Raw genomic sequence first — 22,997 nt, 5'->3', positions numbered from 1 at the left:
TTTATACAGAACATAATTACTGTTCAAGCTGGGGTTAATCACACTCCTGATTTGAATATGGAGGTGAGAAGGGAGTGAATGTCCTTGTCATATGATGTTTTCATTAAAACAAACAGAATTCCAGTAAGATTATTGCTTCAGGTAAGTGAATATTGTAAGCATTATTGTTTCTAGACTTTCCTCTCCTTTAAGAAAAGGCTCCACCACAGCATACTGAGAACATTATCTATAGGCTGACCAGATAATTCCTGGCAGACAGGATATTTAGATTAAAAGCAAAATACTGCAGATGCTGAAAACTTGAAATAAGAACAGAAAATGCTGGAAACTCAGGAGGTCTGGCAGCAACTGTGGAGAGAGAAACAGAGCTAAATTGAGTCCGTCTGACTTTTCTTCAGAGCTGGAGAGAGTTGGAGATCTGATGTATTTTGTATTATTGAAGACAGGGTAGAACAGGTAGAGCAAAATACAAGATCAGGAAATGTGGGCGTTCAGAAGAGATGTGACAAAGGCATCATGAATACAAGAAAAAGGGAGCAGTAAAGACTAAAGGAAGTGTGAATCGTGGTATAAAGGTAAGATACCAAACCTATTAAAAGCGGCACAACGGTCTGGGCTCTACAGAATACAAAAACAAGTTATAGGTGAGCTGTGCAAAAAATAACATTTAAAGAAGAGTGAGATAGAGAACAGAGTTCATACTCTGAAGTTACTGAATTCAGTGCTGAGTCCAGAAGACAATAAAGTGCACAACCAGCAGGTTAGGCACTGTTACTCCAGTTTGTTTTGGGTTTCACTGTAACACTACGAGGCCAAGAACCAGAATGTGAGTATGAGAGCAAGATGGTGAATTGAAATAGTAAGTGACAGGAAGGTCAGTTTCATGCTTGAGGGCTGAATCAAGGTGTTCTGCAAAGTAGTCATCCAGATTGTGTTTAGTGTCCCAAATGTTGAGGGGACCATTCTGCGAACAGGAAATACAATATACCAAATTGAAGGAAGTGCAAGTTAAACACCAGTTTACTGGAAGAAATGTTTTGAGCGTTGAATGGTGAGGACAGATGAAGGGGCAGATGTTAGATCTTATGCAGAGGGAATGTACCCTCCAGAATGCTGACAGGTGAAGTGAGGATGAGTTTGGTGTCGGCATCATCCAACAAAAGAGAGAATGCAGAGTGGAAAAGGGGAACCCTATCATGGTTCTGGGAGGGACAGGAAGGGTGACGGCATAAGTAAGGAAAATGGTTCAGACACATTTGAGTGCTCTGTCACCCAGATTGGGGGAAGGGGGGGTGTAGTTGAGGTAGATATGGGGGTCGATGGCGTGCAATGAATATTGAATGACTGCTTTGCTGGACACCATTATTCAGCTCACAAGCATGATCTTCTTGTCACTTGACATTTCAGAATCTGCAAACTATGTGTCTTTACATCCCCTGTTTGTGATTAGAACTCTCTACTCACCTGAGAAAGGGCCACAGACCCGAAAGCTAGTGACTTTTGCTACCAAATAAACCTGTTGGACTTTAACCTGATGTTGTGAGACTTCTTACTGTGTTTACCCCAGTCCAACGCCAGCATCTCCACATCATGACTGCCAAAATGTTACAGGGTGGCATGGAGACACAGTGGTTAGCACTGCTGCCTCTCAACACCAGTGACCCGGGTTCAATTCCAGCTTTGTGTAATTGTCTGTGTGGAGCGTGCACATTCTCCCTGTGTCTGCGTGGATTTCTGCCATGTGCTCCGGTTTCCTCAGTCCAAAGATGTACAGGTTAGGTGGATTGGTTATGCTAAATTGCTCCTTAGTCCCAAAGATGCATAGGTTAGGAGAATTACCAGGATAAAAATATGGGATTACAGAGATCGGGCAGGGAGCGGACCTTGGTAAGATTTTCTGTCGGAGGATCGGCACAGACTCGATGGGCTGAATGCCCTTCTTCTCCACTGTACAGATTCTATAGTTCTACGATTAGAGTGAAGCCCAGTGCAACTGGAGTAACAACACCTTATCCCCTGATAAGGCAATTCACAGCCTTCTGAACTCACTATATTCAACAACATCATATCTTGAACACGGTCCTTCATTTTGCATTCTGCTCGAACCCCATACAAGCCTTTCTCAAGTTTTTTTTTCAGACAGCACAGACAACTTTTTCTGCGATGAACACATTCTATTTGAATATAAACAGAAAATGGCGGATAAACTCAGCAGGTCTGGCAGCATCTGTGGAGAGAGAAACATGACCCTTCCACGGACTATTTTGCTTTTATTTCTGTTATTAACACTGATGTTATAGTTAAGAAAGGCCACCAACGCCTCTACTTTCTCAGAAGACTAAGGAAATTTGGCACGTCCGCTCCAATTCTCACCAGCTTTTACAGATGCACCATAGAATGTACCCTTTCTGGATATATTACATCTTGGTATCACTTCTGCTTTGACCAAGACCACAAGGAACTATAAAGAGTTATAAACATAGCCCAGTCCATCACACAAACCAACCTCCTATCCATTGACTCTGTCTACACTTCCCGCTGCCTCAGAACAACAGCCAACATAATCAAGGACCCCATGCACCCCGGACATACTCTCTTCCACCTTCTTCCGTTGGAAAAAAGATACAAAAGTCTGAAAACATTACCAACCAACTCAAGAACAAGCTTCTTCCCAGTTGCCGTCAGATTTTGAATGGACCTACCTTATATTATGTTGATCTTTCTCTATACCCAAGCTAATGACAGTACCACTACATTCTGCAAATTCTCCCCTATGGACAGTATGCTTTGTCTGTACAACATGCAAGAAGCTACACTTTTCACTGTATACCAATACACGTGACAATAATAAATTAAATCAAAATTAACACATTCTGCTTTTTGCTTTTAGACTGTGCTGATCCCTTTTTCTGCCATTAACAAGTTTTGCTATTTTAATCTCAGATAGTGCTGACAGTTTCTACCACTATCACATACTTTGGACTAAAGATTGCATTTTGATACCATCGTTATACACCTTTGCCTTGTGTTCCACAACATGTTTGTCATTTAATCTCTCCTGACCTTCTGTTTTGCTCCAACTGCTTTTCCCCACTTTTGAAACAGCATGAAACTCAACGCATTTCTCTCTCTCTCCAATTCCAAAGGAAACTCATGTTGGACTCAAATCATTAAGCGCTGCTTTTCTCTTCACAGATTCCACCAGGCCGGCTGTGTTTTTCAAACATTCAATACTTAGATTATTTGATTTATAATTGACATTCAAGTGAGAAGGTTAATAGCAAGTATTTTTATAGTTCATCACTTGCAAACATAGAACTTTGATTTGTAATGGTATCTGTCCACGCATATACATAATAAGATTATTGGGAAAAAACCTACTGCTATAATATTCATCCAGTACTCGGACCCAACCAAATAACATGTGGTAGTGAAGTCATGAATCTTTAGTCAGTCAAAATGTTGTGTGCTACAGGCACAAAATAGGAGCACAGCACATTTTTTGAACTAGGAAGAGCTAAAAAAAAGTACAAAGTTATTATAGTAAATCAACAAAATACTGTGGATGCTGTTAAATCGGAAATATAACGAAGTGCTGGAAAATCTCAGCAAATTTGGAGGCATCTCACAATATGGAAACAATTAACAGTTCAGATCATTGATTTTTAAATCTAACTGATTTCATGGCAACATGGCACAAACAACATAACTACATTACACAGTACTATTCAAAGTAGAAAACATTCTACCCTTGTTAATGTTTAAGTATTATCACATGTCAGTTACATGATTGCTGGGAAGTTAATGCTGACTAGCACCAACATAACTTCTAATATTTTCAAAATAGAACATGGCTGATTCATTTGACTATTTAGTTTATTGTGCAGTCAAACATACAAGGTAATTTACAGGGGGTAACTTAATCTGCACAAGAACTTTCAGATTGCTATGCAATCATGCAGCTTGGGGACAACATTGCAGATTTTGTAGAGGACGTACAAGGAAGGAAAAAACAAAACATTGTTGAGTAGTTGAAAGATACTCAGTGGTTTTAATGGCAATGTAACAAAGAAAGGAACAATGCACCCAAACCACTGCCAAAAATGTTCAGCAATTTACCTGGAAGGAGTATTTCAAAACTCCTATTGATATCATAAACATCAGAAATAATGAACATGAAATGCTTTTAAAAATTAACTGGTTAAGTGTGTAAATTTTAATAAGAAAAGCAATGTAAACTAAACTATTCAATTTTAACAGGATGCAGAAATGGAGAAATCCACTGATGAACTTGCATAAATCTTTCAAGGTAGCAGATCTTACTAGGAGGACTACTTCAAAAAGTATTTGGGATCTCTAGTTTTATAAATAACAGCATAACATAACCTCCTTGTTTTAGGCTAAGCTTTTACCAATTTCTGCTCGGGCCTCGCCTGCAGTAGTATATCCAATTCTGGACACCACGTTTCAGAAAGCATGTTAACACTTCGAAAAAGGTGCTCAGGAAATTCACTGGAATTGCAACTGAGTTGCAAGACATCTTGCTCAGAGAAGTTTGGGGCTGATTTTCTTAGTACAAAATATGTTAAGGGGTGATTTAATAAAGTTTGCAAATCATGTCTGATTCTGGTGAAATAAATACAAAGAAATCATTTCCAATGTCAGAGCAGTCAATAACCAGATAACACAGATTTAAAATAACTGACAAAAGAACCAGAGGTGAGATTAGAAGATTTTTTAATGCAGCAAGCTATTATGATCTGGAACAAATTGCCTGAAAGAGTGGTAGAAGAGAGCTCAATTTTTTTTTTGCTGAGGGCTCTATTTGAGATTTTCCTGAGATAACAGGGCACAAATGCCTCAAAGGGTAGTAGGGCTGGAAGAGATTTCAGAGATGGAAGGGGGCAAGGCCATGGAGGGACTTGAAAAAGGATGAGTGTTTTGAAATTGAGGTATTAGTCAATCAACAGCCAATGTAGGTCAATGATAATGGGTGATGCAATGAGAACAAAATAGTATGTACTCCATCAAGGCCCAACTCAGGCATCGCCACTGAAATTTATCGGCATGTTTCTTTCAGACATGTTCACACTCTCTCTCTGGGTAAACATTTACTGCTCCATGTAAAAGGAAGGTCAGTTATAGGTGCCTAATGCACATCAATAAGGAGAAAATGAGATGAGTAATCTCACCCCCATAGTGAGAAGCAAGGAATGGACTGATGCTAACTTTTCAGCTTTGAAATGAAATTTTTCATAGGACACTTTATAGATCAATGCAATATAGTTAATAGGAAAATAAACAACAAGAAAACTTTCTGTACAGAAAACACCCACAGGTTCATGTGTGTGATAGTCATGCTGGGAATAGAAGTCAGGAGAGTACTGCTTTACACAGAGTTGTCAATGATTATTAGAAGAGAGCAGCAAGTCTAATTTCATTTTGTGAGGAAACAAAGCAATAAAATATTCTGAAATGAAACAAAATGGCTCAAAAGCCATCTGAACCTGTTTTGTGACTCCCTTCTGAGCAACTGTTTCACACTCGGGCCTTGGAAGAAATCATTTAAAATCTTGCTTGAGGCTGATAAGGACAGCACAGTGGCACAGTAGTTAGCACTGTCAACTCACAGTGCCAAGGACCCAGGTTCAATTCCAGCCTTGGGTGACCATTTGTGTGAAGTTTATATAGTCTTCCTGGGTTTCCTCCGGGTGCTCCTGTTTCCTTCCACAGTCCAAATATGTATGGGCTATGTAGATTGGCCATGTTGAATTGACCCTTAGTGTCCCAAGATGTGTAGGTCAGGGGATTAGTGGGGTAAATGTGTGTGGTTACAGGGATAGGATGAGGGTCATCCTAGGTAAGATGCTCTGTCGGCAGATTGGTGCAGACTCAATGGGCCGAATGACCTCCTTCTGAACTGTAGGAATTCTATGATGTATGTCACAGGAAACCAGGGAAAATATAACTGAAAAGGGGGAAGGTTCACTTTCAGTAATCAATTACAAGAATAACAATTTCATTATCTATTGTATTTTGTTGAAAGTAACACATTCAAAATAACAGATGGATTACATCAATTAGTAAAGCTAATTAATGCAACAGTAGCCCAGAGAAAAAGACAATTAACTAACAGTTTCCCTAAATTCAAGTTTAAAATTACTTATTTTTTTGTAACTGCAAAAGGATTCTAAAAAAATACTCTAACATAGAGCTGGTTAATCTGAGATACACACCTGCAGTGCATTTATATCTTATTAAATTAGATTAGAGAATTCTCAATTCAATATCCCTGCTGCCAGAACAAAACATCACCCCTAATACCAATCTGCATTAACGTACACACTGGCCAGCATTTTACAACCTCGCTCAGGCGAGGCTCGTAAAATCCCACTCAAGGCCAATGGAGAATTCAGTTCTGCGAGTTGCGCCCAAATTTCAGCCATTGTCTTCAAAACCAAAATATAAACAAGCATGAGATATATCATTTGAAGTGCTGATTCAGTCGTCTGAATATTTCCATATATTTAGCTGTCTTGAAGTCTTTCATCATATCACAGTTTTACCCAATACCCAGAAACAGGAAGTTTCAACAAATCTTAATAAGCCCAAAAGCAGAATGATTTTCAAATGAAGAAAGATTGGGAAATGTTGGCAATCAAAAGAAGGCAATCAAAAGGTGTCCCTGAACAGAATTTACAAGTTAGCATGCAGGTATTGTAAGTAATTAGAAAATGGGCAGCACAGTGATTAGAACAGCTGCTTCACAGCTCCAGGGACCTGGGTTCGATTCCCGACTTGGGTCACTGTCTGTGTGGAGTTTGCACATTCTTCCGTGTCTGCGTGGGTTTCCTCCCGATGCTCCGGTTTCCTCTCACGGTCCAAAGATGTGCAAGTTAGGTTGATTGGCCATGCTAAAATTGCCCCTAGTGTCCTGAGATGTGTAGGTTAGAGGGATTAGCGGGTAAATATGTAGGGATATGGGGGTAGGACCTGGATGGGATTGTGGCCAGTGAAGACTCAATGGGCTGAATAGCCTCTTTCTGCACTGTAGGATTTCTATGATTTCTAAAATTATAAAGGGACTTGAGTAGGATTGTAAAGAAATCTTATTAAAATTCAATAGCATATTGACAAGACCATACCTGGAGTACAGTGTGGTTTTTCCTCATCAAAGGAGTGAATAGCCTAGCCCTGCTCCTTACTTATGTTCTTGAAATGTTAGTCAATAAAAGGATATGACTTTGCTCTGATACTACAATACCTACCACAAACTATTAGCTATTTCCAACAATGAGGCAACAATGTTGACAAAGGAATATGGCACATCCCAAGAACTCCTGTTCTCACAGTGGCAGGGACTGGGTGAGAGCAGAACAGGACCAACAGCTGGACAGAGATCACTGGGGGGTTAAATGAGCCCAGTGCAGTATTGAGGCAGGTGGGGGCAGAATGAGACTGGCAGGGGTCAGGGTGGGAGAAGACAGACTGTGCGAAAAATGAGAAAAATATCAAGGTGTGGTATCACAGAAAAGTAGATAAGTGAACTGTTCATTGAGGCACTCCCTTTTTCTCTTATCTTCTCTCTCTAAATTTGGCACTGGTCTAGGAATTAATTAAAATTAATTGTTTCAAGCAAATATGAGTTATATCCTCAAAGAGGGAACTGAGGATTTTTTTTTAAGATCCTGAATAGGTAACTGAGACCTATGGCTTGCAATTCATGCACAATATGGGTACTTCAGGATAATTCACACCTTCTGCAGGACCATTAAAAATATAGGAAATTTGAACTCAGGATTTACAAACATGAAGGGTAGCTGCTGTATGGCAAAGCATCAAGAAGGATGAGTGTTTCCCGCTCTGACAATCCAAAAGATATCCATCCCATTGGCAGAGAGTGTTCAGGATAGTGAATGCATGGGCTCAAGAATCGGAAGAGGCAGTAAGTACAGGAGTCTTCAGAGTGTACTGCTCTCAAATTGGTATGCATCATTGATAGAGTGGTGATACCCTGAAGGAGGAGAAACCATGGCACCATTAGACAGAGAACTGCACAGGTTTCAAGAGTAAGCAAAGTGTAGAAATGCTAGTGTTATAGAAAATTCCATAGTTAAGGGACAGACAGCGGTTTTTGTAACCATCATCGGGAGTCCTGCTAAGTATGTTGTATCCCTATTGCCATTGTCAAGGACATCATAAAGATAGTGTAGAATATCCTGCAGGGGAAAGCAGAGCATGTTGCTATTAATGATGTAGAAAGGGCAGATAGTCCTACAGGAAGGCTTTCAAGGGTTAGGGCCTCAAAGGTAATAATGTCTGGGTTACTTCCAGTGCCCAACAATAGCGAGAACAGAAATAGGAAGATGAGGAGGTTTGAGACATGGTGCAGGATGAAGGGCTTCAGATTATTAAGGACTAAAATCAGTTCTTGGACAAGAGACACCAATTCAAACAAGGATGGGTTGCACCTCACAAGCTTAGAAACTATGTCTCTACAAGGAGGTTCACTAGTGTGGTTGAGAAGGTCAAAACTATTGGCAAGTGGATGGCATAAACATACAGAAGAAAGAGAAATAAGGTGCATAAAAGTGAGAAGTGAGATGTTGGATAGCACTGAAGAAGTAATATTATATTAGATAGTAGACTGAGGACCTTGAGGAATACAGAGACAGGTTTATAACACTTGGGTAAGATTTAGGTTGGTAATGGAGAAGATGAAGGAACAATCTAAAATAGAATTAAAAACAGAAAGTGCTGGAAGAACTCAGCTGTTGCAGCTACAGATGTGGAAAGAGAAACAGGGTGAACATTTCAAGCCCATTTAAATTCTTCAGAACTCAATCTAAATTAGAACTTCTAAATTGGAAGAGGGCTAACTTCAGTAGGAGGAGAGACGATGTGGCTAGAATAAAACAGAACAAAGACTGGCAGAAAAACCTGTATTTAAACAAAGAGTGAACTTTAAAGGGATGTTTCAGGTACAGACTAGAAACATTCTAAAAGGAAAGTAGGGGAGTCAAAGCCTGAGCTCCATTGATAAGGAGGGAGATAGAGAATGGTGAAAAAAAAAAGATATACAATGTGATGATACTGGACCTTTAAGAAATGCATTTATATCACATTTCTTGTAAGAGGTATGTTTAAAATTTAGTTGTTTTACATGGTGCTGATATGTATGGAAAACAGGCAGCTCACATGCTGAAAATGCAGGCTACAGATGTGTTTGTTTTAATCTGAGTTAATGCATTTTTGTTTATTTGGTTTGGATTAGGTTGATTAACAAAGTCACGTGCTTAAAGGGAGGAGCTAAGCTTACAGGAAAAGCAGGCAGATAGAACCTGCTAATAAAAGAAACAAAAGGTGTTTCTCGATCTCTCTTGCAGGACCCTGCTGTTTGGCACCTGCTAGGAGAAACAGGTCTCTCTCTCTCTCTCGAGGTACTTTGGAGGCTCAATAGCTGGCAGTCCAAGTACAAGCACATATGTATGTGTGTTGACAACTAATTTTGAAGAGAAGTTTAAGTCTATAAGAGAAGTGTTGCTTGAATTGGAACTAACAGATAGGTTCACAATTAAGAATTGTATCTTGTCATGTTCCAGTATTTTGAATGGTAAAACTTAAGCTAATTCATTCATTACAGTTAAAATAAAGCTTGTTGTGATAAAAGCTTCCTAGTATGTCAATAGAATCACACCTGGAGTAAAACACCTTCTCCTCACACTAATGCTAAAATAGAAAAACTGTTGGGTTCTCATCAGGCTTTGGATTTCTGATCCATACCTTAACAATAATGCATGTCAGGTGAATTCATCAAACAAAAACCGTATCAAATACAGTAAATCGAGAGGGGACATGGAAGAGGAAAATAAGAGTAGCAGAATTTAAAAAAACCTAAAAATCTTCTAACTATATATAAATAATAAGTGGGTAGCAAGACACAGGATGGGGCCTATTAGGACAAAGAGGAAGATATAACCTCAGAGGCACAGGGCAAGGCAAAAAGATTTAAGTACTTTGCATCAATGAATACTAAGGAACATAATGGGGATAAAATATCTGTAGAAGCAGCGCTAATAGAGATAATGCTGCAGTGAAAATTGATAGACAAAAATTACTGGAAGGGTTTGTTATGGTCATAGAGCCTCCTGCTGTGCTGTAAAACTCTTTGGCTCATCGTGTCTGTGCCAGCCGCCAATGACCAGCAAGTTAGGATGGATAAGTCGCTTGTGCCTGATGGCTTGCATTCAGATTGCTGAGGAAAGTGAGGTGAAGGTGGTGGAAGCATTTGCCATAATCTTCCAATCTTCGCGAAATGCAAAAAAGATGCCAGAGGAATGGATAACGTATACTAAAATATTTCTGGTATTACAAGCTGGTTAACTGAACATCAGTTCTTGGGAAGACTTTAGAAACAGTATTCAAGGAAAATGTTCTCTGTGGCCATATTGAAACAGCCACTGTTGGCACCTAAAATTAGACAAGAGGAGAAACAGTCATGGATGCCCATGGTTGGATCCCCTGGGAATAATTACTGACAGATTCACAACCATTAAAACGGAGAATCAAGGATCTTTTACATGAAGCAAGTTTTATAGTTTCCTATAAATTGCACATTAACTTCAGAGGCCAGCAAGTTATACAACTGAAAGCTAATTAATTCCCAACTGTCACTCCAAGTAGATAAAAAGCAGCAGCAAGAAATCGGCATTCTAACTGACATTGTTCCAACTGTCTGCAAGATAAAGCGCCCTTGGGTGATCTGAAAGGTGAGTCAGCTTGAGACAAAAGCACATCCTCCAGTGACAGTTTCCACAGCCTTGTCTTCACAATAAAAATAGTGATCGGTCATTGAAATTGATCAAATTGGGGGCTGGATTACATTACTATCGGTAGCATTAGTACTTGGCAGTTACAGTCCCAGTTGAAGCATTTGCGATTGATTTAACACTGACGATTCATCTGAATGACAAGCCCGTCATCAATGAGCTAGCCCCTTTTCCCAGATCTGAGGCCCCCACATTAAAGCAACTCCAGTTCTATCAAGGAGGCCCAGGATAAAGTGCTCAAGCTATGCAACTTGAGGTGCACCCCTACAAATTACTGCTGTAGACACCATGTTTGAAACTAATGGCATTTCTCTTCTTCATGACAAATTGCTTAAATTTCTGCAAACTAATAATTGGAGATGCTGTGAACAAGCTATTATTTTTGCAGTAGTTTCTATCCCATCACAGAAAGGAAATCCTTTGCATAAAATTACTCACCTAAATTATGCCCCTGATTCAACCATAAAGTTAGCAAAAACCCAATTGAGGTAAGGGATTTGTATTTGTTACAGATCTGGAATTATGTGGAATAGATTCCTTCAAAAAATAATACAAATATTCCTAATTTTTAAATTAACGCAAGGTTTTCACTATGGAAAGATATTGTATTAATTATGGCCACATTTTTCTCATATGTATGCTGATAATGTATTCAGGGTGCTACATCACATCTTTAATAGCAATTTCTGGGATGTGATAACACATAGACATGAATAAGCTACATATTAGCAGAATGAATTATATATTAAACTTCCTCACTGGTGTAGTGACAACAATAGAAAATGCAAAGACATCCAACTTTCCAACGACAACTTACACATTAATACTGACTGCACGAGAATATTTTGTGTTTTTCTTTCCTATTATTTATCTTTAGAAGATTTTGTTTTCTAAAGTTTCTGATGAATTTTACTGCTTCAGAAAGAAATTGAACCTTAAAATGATACAGCAAACAGGAGGCAATTTGACCCATCATGCCTGCGCAGACTCTCTGGTAGAAACCTCTAATAGCCCCACTCCCCTTATAATTTTTTTCCCCTCTTCCAAGTACGGTATTGATCCAAATCTATTTTGAATATAACTTTTCAATCTGCTTTGCCATCCCCTCAGGCAATGCATTGCAAATTTAAACTCCCTGCTGCCACAGGTTCCTTTGTCAATCACCTTAAATCTGTGTCCTCTGTTCATCAAACCTTCTGTCAGCTTCTCCTTATTTTATCTACCAAATCCTTCATAAATTTTCAGCACCTCTAATCAAATTTCTTTTCAACTTCCTCTACTTAAAAGGAGAATACTGCTGTTTCTCTAGTCTCTCCACACACGTGTAGCTACTGTTATGGTCTGGATAAGGACCACTAACTTTTGTTGTAGAGTATATTAAGTTTGAAGTTCCAGGTATTCACGAAAATAGGGTTTCCCAAACCAAGTTCTGCAGAGCCCTGGGGTTCGGTGAATACATTGAGGCATTCCACGGTAGGCCAGGCTTTATATAAAATTTGAAAAATTTCCACCAATTCCAGCATGATGCCACTACTCAACACAGCTTCCCCTCACTCTTCCTGTCAGCATTCCGTAGGGACTGTTCTCTCCGGGACACCCTGGTCCACTCCTTCATTTCAGCCAACACCTCACCTCCTGCCCACATCACCTTCCCATGTAATCGTATAAGGTGCAACCCCTGTCCCTTTACCTCCACCCTGCTCACCATCCCAGGTCCTAAACACCCCTCTTCAGGTGAAGCAGTGCTTCACATGCATCTCCTTCAATCTGGTCTATTGTATTCGTTGCGCCTAATGCACTCTACTCTACATTGGAGAGACCAAATGCAGATTGGGTGACCACTTTGCTGAACACCTCCAGTCCATCTGTAAGCAGACCTTCCTCTTGCTTGCCATTTCAACACACCACCCTGCTCTCCTGTCCATATGCCCATCCTTGGCTTTTTACAATGCTCTAGTGAACCCCAATTTAAACTGCAGGAACAGCATTTCATCTTCCAATTCAGTACTTTACAGCCTTCTGGACTGAACATTGTGTTCAACAACTTCAGAGCATTAACTCTCTCCTCCACCTTCACCCCATTTCCATTTATTTCATTTCACTCTGTTTCATCTCATTCGTCCATTTTTATCATCCTTCTTTCTCACTTCCATTTTTCCACTTCTCCATTCCCCCTCTCCGTCTTGCCCCCTCCCCCTTTCAGGGCAACTGCTTTAACCATTTATACCTCTGTTCTGCCACTCACACATTCTGGTCACTTAATAGACAACTTAGCACCTTTCTCAGCCTTCTTCATCCCCATTTACATTCCCCTCCCCCACTCATAGCATAAATCTCTTCTGATTTTCTTTGCTCTTAGCTCTGATGAAGAATCATCCAGACTTGAAATGTTGGCTCTATTCTCTCTCCAAAGATGCTGTCAGACTTGCTCAAATTTTTGTTTCCGATTCCAGCATCTGCAGTATTGCGTTTTTACCTTATACCAAGTTGATCTTTCTCTACACCCTGTGATTGCAACACTATATTCTGCACCCTCTTCTTTCCTTCTCCCATATGTATTCTATGACTGTACGTTTTGTCTGAAGAGCATGCAAGGAACAATACTTTTTACTATATTCCAATACATACGACAATAATAACTCAAATCAAATTAAAATATCCAAATGAAGTGTGTTACTATTCATCTCAATGTTAATTATGGTATTAGAGAAAAGGCCAATTCAATTGCAGAAAATTTCACCAAAACCTTTATGGTTAAATACAGTTACCAGAAAGGGTACAACTAAGTTACATTTCTTTTAATAATATGAATTTAACTCAAATCACTTACTGTTTATTAACTTGACAAGAGTCTCGAATGCAGACTCCACTGGAAAGCCAGGGTCTAGGATATTTGCACGTGATTGAGAAAATTGTTGACAGACATCCCCACTTTGACCATAAAACCTAAATGAAAGATTTAAATAAATATTTCTTAAAAGGACTCAGGATTCAACAAAATGCATTCCTAATTCAGTTTCACACATCACCAGATATCAATTTATTTAAAAAAAAGGCAGTCAGAACCTAATTACAAAGATTCAGCATTAAACTTTGTTTAAAAATCAGCTAAATAATGTCACACTCTGGAAATAAAACTATTTGGCTCAAAAATCTCTAGTCATTTTAATTGTAGACATAATCACAATACAGCTTTATTTATTTAAGGTGTCAGCCAGAAAGTTGCACGTTCAAACCACTGTTCGGGGAAAATAAGTGATCAAAAATTGAGATTTTAATGTAATTATGTAGTGAAGTTTAAGAATTAATAATTAATATGAAAATAATAGAAAATGTTTACAGATCCTCGTGAACTAGCTTTCCTCTTTGTTACAAAGGTTAACATCGAACACATTCGAACAGCAGTTGACCTTCATATACTAAAGTCAGCAGAATTTCCAGCTGTGCTTTGTATCTCACAAAGACTGCATTAGCTTTAGCAACAATGAAGTTTTGCAGTCAGACAGCAAGGATCAGACAGAGATAGGGGAGTGGTCATACCAAGATGGGTTGGAAGCCTCTGCAGTGGATGCAAGGGTAAATATGTGAGACTGTATAAGATATCTGTTTTTGGTAAAACCTACAGAGGACAAATCTCCAAAAAAATTTGAAGTATCAAATTCACATGAAAACTGGAATAAATCACTCTGTTTTCTTCAGTGGGAGCTCATAGAAGAATCTCCCACGCTTTATGAACTGCTGAGTGCACAGCAGAAATCACGTTTTTAAAAAGTGGGCAGGGCCCTTTTCCACTGAGAGGCTGGCAGCATAGCATGAGCAGGCCACTGCGCATGTGCCAATCTGTCAGTGTTGAGATTGCTCATTCTGTGACCCATGCAATACCAACATTCCAAGCCCCCCCCACAGCCTGATCGCTGGTCTCCCAGACATGTCTGAGCACAGCCTTCGCCCTCCAGATTTCTAGCACCCCAACCACCTGCGCCCGGGCAGCTTCAAACCACCCATCCCCCCAGGCAGACTGATTTTCCCCCCCCCCCCCCCACTCCAATGGTTGGCCCCAATTGCTGGCCTCCTTCCCTTCCCCAACCATCTTTACTGCAGAGTGACAGAGGGACCTCCACCGATCCCTCCATCAGTCCCTGCCCCCATTAGGCCCCACCCCTTTCGGGAAGTGCCAAAGTGTCCTTTGGCATCAGCACTTTGTTCCTTGGGCAGTGCCAGGGGCACAGGCTGGCACTGCCAAGGTGCCAATGTCTAGTGGATGCCACCCCAACACCCAACCCTCTGGGGGGGCCTCAATTGCCCCTACCCCCTTCACTCCAGCAGGGTTGGGCCACCAACTCCCTGCAAGTGGGGGGCTACTGTAAACCTGCTGGAGTGAAATATTCCTACTGAGGGAGTTAGAAGCTAGTAGGCCCGATAAGTCCGTCCCAGGCCCTCTAATGAAATTTTAAAAATAGAGATTATCATCTGCATAATTTATGCAGCTCAGCAGTGGAGACATGCGCAGGGTCGGACGTCCAGCTTGGATCCTGCAGATTGGGCACCACCTAAATCTCATGGCCTGCTGCACTAAAATAAAAATCAGTGCAGTGGGATGGGAAATTGCAGCCTGTATGTATTGTTAGGTCGAAATTTAAACAATGTTTGTGTACATGCAAAGTATGGTATAAACATGCGCCGTTTTTCTGTAAACATCAGAGGTGTTTCAGAAGCCTTTCTCTGAACTAATGCTTTCCCTGCCTATGGTTGAATAAATGATTATAACCTGCTCTGAGTCTCCGGTGGTTAACTAAAAGAAATTAGCAGTAATAATCTGGCATAGTCGGCAGGATATCCACATCAGGGTCTCAGGACAGCTTTGCAAAAGGGTGAGCATACTTATATACTCACAGAAGTACTTATACAGAAGTAGGTTCACAAGCGATAACAGTGCAGAATCAGTTATGCAGAAGGATTGGAAAAAGCCATAGATTTGGGGGGGTTCACGGGGTCAGAAGGTTAGATCACAAACTTTGTAGCAGAACAACAGTCAAAAACAATTAAGAGAATACAAGACTGGTGGAACCCAGAAGGAACCTTCAGGGAACAGGAACGCTGGTGGTGTGGTCAATAAAGCACAAATAACAGAACACGGTTGTCACCAGTTTATATTTACAAATAGAGGAATGAATGATAAAATTCAAAAAAGCTGGTGGCTGCAATTTAGTGACGCTGCTGAGGATATAGGGCTCAGGGGTACCCTGTACAATAAAACACAGGCACCAACCACTTCTTTGGGTGAGGGCACTTTAAGCCCATGACACCTATAGGCATAAGCAGTAGGATTAGTAAACCTAGGAATTGGGGTAAGACTAGGCCTGAAGGAATTTGAATTAGTTGAGGAGTGGGGAGATGAGAGCACAATGTCACCTTACCTCACCCGACTTTATAAGCAAATATCAACGATATTCGGCCAGTACCATTGTACTGGCCGAAAACATGGGAAATTGATAGATAAAATTAAAACAATACGTTGGCTGAACTATAAATGAAATACAAGCTTGTGTCAAACAATAAATAATTTAATAATAGGTGGAACTCAGTCTGCTGATGACCATGAAACCATTGTCGATTGTCAGAAAAAGCTACCTGGTTTACTAATGTCCTGAAGGGAAGGAAATCTGCCATCCTTACCTGGTCTGGCCTACATGTGACTCCAGAGCCACAGCAACGTGGTTGACTCTCAACTGCCCTCTGAAATGGCCTAACAAACAACTCAGTTGTAACAATCGCTACAAAGTCTCAAAAAAGAAATGAAACCAGATAGACCATCTGACATTGAACCTAGGCACTGGAAAAAGGCTGCAAAACAAACAGCCCTGTCTTCCTAACATCGGGAGGCTAGCGCCAAAATTGGGAGAGGTGTCTCACAGACTAGTCAAGCAGCAGCCTGATATAGTCATTCTCACAGAATCACACCCCAGACACCATCCCTGGATTACTTCCTGTCCCATCAGCAGAACAGACCCAGCAAGGGTGAAAGCACAGTGGCAGATAGTTGGGAGAGAGTTGCCCTGGGAGTCCTTAACATCGACTCCAGACCCCATGAAGTCTCATGGTTTCAGATTAAACATGGGCATGAAAACCCCTTACTGGTTACCACATACCGTCCCCCTTTGGCTGATGAATCAATATTCCTCCATGTTGAACAACACTTGGAAAGAAGCACTGAGGGTAGCAAGGGTGCAAAATGCACTCTGGATGGGGGATTTCAATGTCGGCAACAGTACTACTGTTCGAGCTGGTCAGGTCCTAAGGAATAGAACTGCTAGACTGGGTCTGCAGCAGGTGGTGAAGGAAACAACATACTTGACCTCATCATTACCAATCTGCTGGCTGCAGATGCATCTGTCCAGGACAATAATGGTAAGAGTGACCACCGCACAGTCCTCGTGGAGATGAAGTCCTGCCTTCACACTGACAATAATCTCCATCGTGTTATGTGGCACTGTCACCATGCTAAATGGGACAAACTTCAAACTGATTTAGCAACTCAAGACTGGGCATCCACAAGGTCTTATGGGCCATCAACAGCAGTGGAACTGTACTCCAGCGTAATCTGCAACCTCATGGCCCAACATGTCCACCACTCAACCATCAAGCCATGGAATCAACACTGGTTCAACGGAAAGTGCAGGAGGGCTTGCCAGGAGCAGCACCAAGCTTACCTAAAAATGAGGTGTCAACCTGGTGAATCTACTAAACAGGATTATTTGCATGCCAAACGTCAAAAACAGCAAGTGATAGACAGAGCTAAGCAATCCTACAACCAATGATCTAAGCTCTGTGTCTTTTCACATCTAGTCAAGAATGGTGGTAGACAATTAAACAACTCACTAGAAGAGGAAGCTCCACAAATATCCCCATTCTCAAGGGTGGAGGAGCTCAGCACATCAGTGCAAAAGATAAGACTGAAGCATTCGCAGCAATCTTCAGCCAGAAGTGCCCAGTGGATGTTCCATCTCGGCCTACTCCAGCGGTCCCCAGCATCTCAGATGCCAGTCCCCAGCCAGTTCAATTCACTCCATGTGATATCAAGAAACGGTTAAAGACACTGGATACAGCAAAGGCAATAGTATTGAAAACTTGTGCCCCAGTACTTGCCCCTCCCCTAGCCAAGCTCTTCCAGTATAGTTTCAACACTGGCATCTATCCAACAATGTGGAAAATTATCCAGGTATGTCCTGTATACAAAAAGCAGAACAAATCCAATCCAGCCAATTACTGCCCAGTCTACTCTTGATCAAAAAAGTGATGTGGAGGGATTACTATTTAAAGGGAGAAAAGCTGCAGCATGCTACGGTGCAGAGGGACCTGGGGGTCCTTGTGCATGAGTCGCAAAAACCCAGTCTGCAGGTGCAGCAGGTGATCAAGAAGGCGAATGGGATGCTGGCCTTTATAGCGAGGGGGATAGAATATAAAAGCAGGGAGGTCTTGCTGCAACTGTACAGGGCACTGGTGAGGCTGCAGCTGGAGTACTGTGTGCAGTTTTGGTCGCCACGCTTGCGCAAGGATATTTTGGCCTTGGAGGGAGTGCAGAGGAGGTTCACTAAGCTGATACCGGAAATGAGGGGGTTAGACTATGAAGAGAGGCTATATAGTCTGGGTCTGTACTCGTTGGGAGTTTAGAAGGATGAGGGGGGATCTTATAGAGACGTATAAGATAATGAAAGGGACGGATAGGGTAGAGGTAGAGAGATTCTTCCCGCTCAGAAAGGACAGCAGGACTAGAGGGCACAGCCTCAAGATGGGGGGGGGGGGCAGTTTAGAACGGATTTGAGGAGGAACTTCTTCACTCAAAGGGTGGTGAATCTCTGGAATTCTCTGCCTGTTGAAGTGGTGGAGGCTACCTCGCTAAATATATTTAAGTCACAGGTAGATAGGTTTTTGACAGACAAGGGAATTAAGGGTTATGAGGAGAAAGCAGGAAAGTGGAACTGATCCACTTCAGATCAGCAATGATCTTATTGAATGGCGGGGCAGGCTCGAAGGGCTAGATGGCCGACTCCTGCTCCTATTCCTTATGTTCTTAAGTGATGGAAGGGGTCATCAACAATGCTATCAAGCAGCACTTGCCCAGCAACACGCAGTTTGGGTTCCGCAAGGGTCACTCAGCTCCTGACCTCATTACAGCCTTCGTTCAAACATGGACAAGAGAGGTGAGGCAAGTGTGAAAGCCCTTGATATCAAGGCCCTATTTGATCAAGTATGGCATCAAGGAGCCCTAGCCAAAATGGAATCAAAGGAGCATCGGAGGCAAACTCTCCGCTGGTTGAAGTCATACCTAGTACATAGAAAGATAGTTGTGGAGAGTCATCTCAGCTCCAAGACATCTCTGGAGTCCCTCAGGGTATTGTGCTTGGCCGAACCATCTTCATCTGCTTCATCAATGACCTTCCCTCCGTCATAAGGTCAAACGTGGGGATGTTCGCCAATGATTGCGCAATGTTCAGCACCATTTGCCATTCCTCATTTACTGAAGCAGTCCATGTTCAAATGCAACAAGATCTGGACCAATAACCAGACTTGGACTGACAAGTGGCAAGTAACATTTGTGCCACACAAATGCCAGGCAATCACCATCACCAATAAGAAACACTATTGCCTTTTGACATTCAATGGTGTTACCATCACTGCATCGCCACTGTCAGCATCCTTGGATTTACCACTGACCAGATACTCAACTGGATTCACCACATAAATACAGTGGCTACAAGAGCAGGTCAGAAGCTAGGAATACTGTAGCGATTATCTCACCCCCGACTTGCCAAAGCCTATCCACCATCTACAAGTCAGGGGTGTGATGGAATACTCCCCACTTACCTGGATGGATGCAGCTCCAACAACACTCAAGAAGCTTGACAGCATCCAGGACAAATGCACCACATCTACAAACATTCAATCCCTCCACTACCAACACTCAGTAGCAGCAGAGCGTACTATCTATAAGATGCACTGCAGCAATTCACCAAAGATCCTGAGACAGCACCTTCTAAACCCACAACCACTTCCATCTAGAAGGACAAGGACAGCAGATAAATGGGAACACCACCACCTGCAAGTTCCTCTCCAAGCCATTCACCATCCTGACTTGGTAACATATCGCCATTCCTTTGCAGTCACTGGGTCAAAATCCTGGAATTCCTTCCCTAATGGCATTGTGGATCAACCCACAGAACATGGACAGCAGCGATTCAAGAAGGCAGCTCACATTCTTAAGGACAACTAGGGACAAACAGTAAATTGCTGGTCAGCCAGCGAAATCCAAGTCCCTCAAATGAATTTTTTTTTAAAAAATTTGAAAAAGCATTTTGCAAACTTCAAGCAACAGCTATTCAGAGCTGCACACAAACTGATTTAGAAAAATACAATGCTTTAGGTGATTATGAGGAGAGAAAACGTTCTTGATTTGACTCCCAAAGCTAGAAGCAGAATCCATTGAATAAACTTGTGAAATCACCCTGGGTCTTATAAACATTCAGTCACGTATTCCTCCTTCCCTTGCACTAGGGAGTCAAGAACCATTAAAGTTAAAAGGTTGCAAATGAGTTTACGGTTTCATTTTGAGATATGCTACTGAAAGTTTGTTTATTGTCACGTTTAGTCCCCTAGGGAAATGCTGTAGAATTAACTTGGATAGGAAACTCAATGTCATTTAATTTGAACTGCTGTGACATTCTATTGAAAGAAATTCAAACCGCACAAGAATGCAAAAGGATAGTGTTCGAGTCAGAAATTAAGCTGTACGTTTAGAAATTGTTAAGCCAGTCTGTTCCCAAAGGTAAGGTCAAAGTTTGGCAGTGATCCGATGTGAACTGATTAAAACATGAGCGAAAGGAGGACTTCTTTCAAACAAACATCGAAAATTGACATTGGTTTAAAGGAGAAAAGGATAGGCAAGAGATGAATTTTGGGGTCTCTCCATAGGTGGGACTTGTACGGAAATCACACGATGGATGGCAGAATTAGAATCTCAGGTGAAACCTTATTTCTCTCAGTCTGTTTCAGCAGAAAGCAACCAGCGGCTCATTTAACTGTATCATTTCAGAGTGCATTGCTATAAGCAGCCTCACAGAGAAGCTGATCACTCTGTGAAATTTTGAGATACATGAGTTAAAAAGGAAATTGGGAAATCAGAAGCGTAAGTAACAATCGTTAAAGGAAACAAGCTCCCTGTGAGCAGATGCACTCACTGCTTGTATGCCTGAACAAACATAAAACAATTTGTTCCTCTAAATCTCACCAAGCCACATGTAAAGTTGATATATTTTAGGAGAAAGTATGACATTAAGTTCGTAGCCTACAATGTTTCAGATGCTGTGTGAAAAGGCAACAAAAAAAATGTGTACTTTTAAGTATAAATCTTTTCTGTCTGATTTTATATCTTTGTGTGCCATTTGTGTCAACAGACTAATGGCTTGTTAACCCCTCATAGCCCAATCTTGTATAGAACAAAGAAAATTACAGGACAGGAACAGGCCCTCGGCCCTCCAAGCCTGCACAGACCATAGTGCCCTAGTTAACTAAAACCCTCTACCCTTCCAGGACCATATCCCTCTGTTCCCATCTCATTCTTGTACTTGTCGAGATGCCCTTAAAAGTCATTACCATATCTGCTTCCACTACCTCCCCCGGCAACGAGTTCCAGGCACTCACTTTGTGTAAAAAATCTGCCTAATACATCTCCTTAAAACCCTGCCCCTCACACCTTAAATCTATGCCCCCTAGTAATTGACTCTTCAACCCTGGGAAAAAGCTTCTGACTATCCACTCTGTCCATGCCTCTCATAATCTTGTAGACTTCTATCAGGTCTCCCCTCAACTTTTGTCGCTCCAGTGAGAACAAACCAAGTTTCTCCAACCTCTCCTCATAGCTAATGCCTTCCATACCAGACATCCTGGTAAATCTCTTCTGTACCCTCTCCAAAGCCTCCACATCATTCTGGTAGTGTGGTGACCAGAATTGAACACTATATTCCCAGTATGGCCTAACTAAAGCTCTAAAAATCTGCAACATGACTTGCCAATTTTTAACTCAATGCCTGGCTAATGAAAGCAAGCATGCTGTATGTCTTCTTGACTACCTTCTCCACCTGTGTTGCCGCTTTCAGTGGCCTGTGTACCTGTATATCCAGATACCTCTGCCTATCAGTACGCTTAAGGGCTCTGCCATTTATTGTATATTTCCTATCTGTGTTAGACCTTCCAAAATGCATTACCTCACATTTGTCCAGATTAAACTCCATCTGCCATCTCTCCGCCGAAGTCTCCAACTGATCTATATTCTGCTATATCCTCTGACGGTTCTCATCACTATCTTCAAGTCCAACAACCTTTGTGAAGTCTGCAAACTTACTAATCAATCCAGTTACATTTTCCTCCAAATCATTTACATATATTACAAACAGCAAAGGTCCTGGCACTGATCCCTGAGGAACATCACTTGTCACAGCCCTCCATTCAGAAACACGCCCTTCCACTGCTACCCTCTTGTCTTCTTTGACCAAGCCAGTTTTGTATCCACCTTACCAGCTCACCTCTGATCCCATGCGGCTTCACCTTCTACACCAGGCTGCCATGAGGGACCTTGTCGAAGGCCTTACTGAAGTCCATGTAGACAACATCCACTGCCCTACTCTCATCAGTCATCTTTGGCACTTCCTCAAAAAACTCGATCAAGTTCATGAGACATGACCTCCCCTTCACAAAACCATGTTTCTCTCACTAACACATCCACTTATTTCCAAGTGGGAACAAATCCTTTCTCCAAGAGTTCTCTCCAATAATTTCCCTGTAAGGCTCACCGGCCTGCAATTACCTGGATTATTCTTGCTACCCACCTTAAACAAAGGAACAACATTGGCTTTTCTCTGGGGCCTCCCCTGTAGCAAGTGAGGATAAAAAGATTTCTCTCAAGGCCCCAACAATTTCCTCCCTTACCTCTCAGTATTCTGGGGTATATCCCTTCAGGCCCATCATTATGTTGTTCTAAATCTTTTCCTTTCAGTGTTCTGTCTCTTGCATGTATTTAATATTTTTAGGAGTGCATGGAATTATGAAAATGTGAATATGATTAGAGTGTGTGCCTTAACTTTAGTAAGATACATAGAGTTTGCTTTGCTGTCT

At 41.4% G+C, this 22,997-nt stretch overlaps 1 protein-coding gene across 8 annotated transcripts in view; it reads right to left on the bottom strand.

Annotated features, from left to right (window-relative positions):
• The window catches only part of kiaa1109 (KIAA1109 ortholog), a 487,987-nt gene that overhangs the window by 452,283 nt on the left and 12,707 nt on the right, over window positions 1-22,997 (bottom strand). For all 8 annotated transcript variants that reach the window (XM_080193511.1, XM_080193510.1, XM_080193515.1 and 5 more), the window contains exon 2: window positions 13,660-13,775. The gene's annotated coding sequence lies outside the window, so the exon portion shown is untranslated. The remainder of the gene's footprint in view (window positions 1-13,659; window positions 13,776-22,997) is intronic.

Source organism: Carcharhinus amblyrhynchos, chromosome 1 (assembly GCF_965287045.1).
Source record: "Carcharhinus amblyrhynchos chromosome 1, sCarAmb.v2.hapA, whole genome shotgun sequence".
Lineage (NCBI taxonomy): Eukaryota > Metazoa > Chordata > Chondrichthyes > Carcharhiniformes > Carcharhinidae > Carcharhinus > Carcharhinus amblyrhynchos.
Note: the sequence above shows the minus strand (reverse complement) of the source record. Positions and strands in the feature narration are given on the sequence as shown.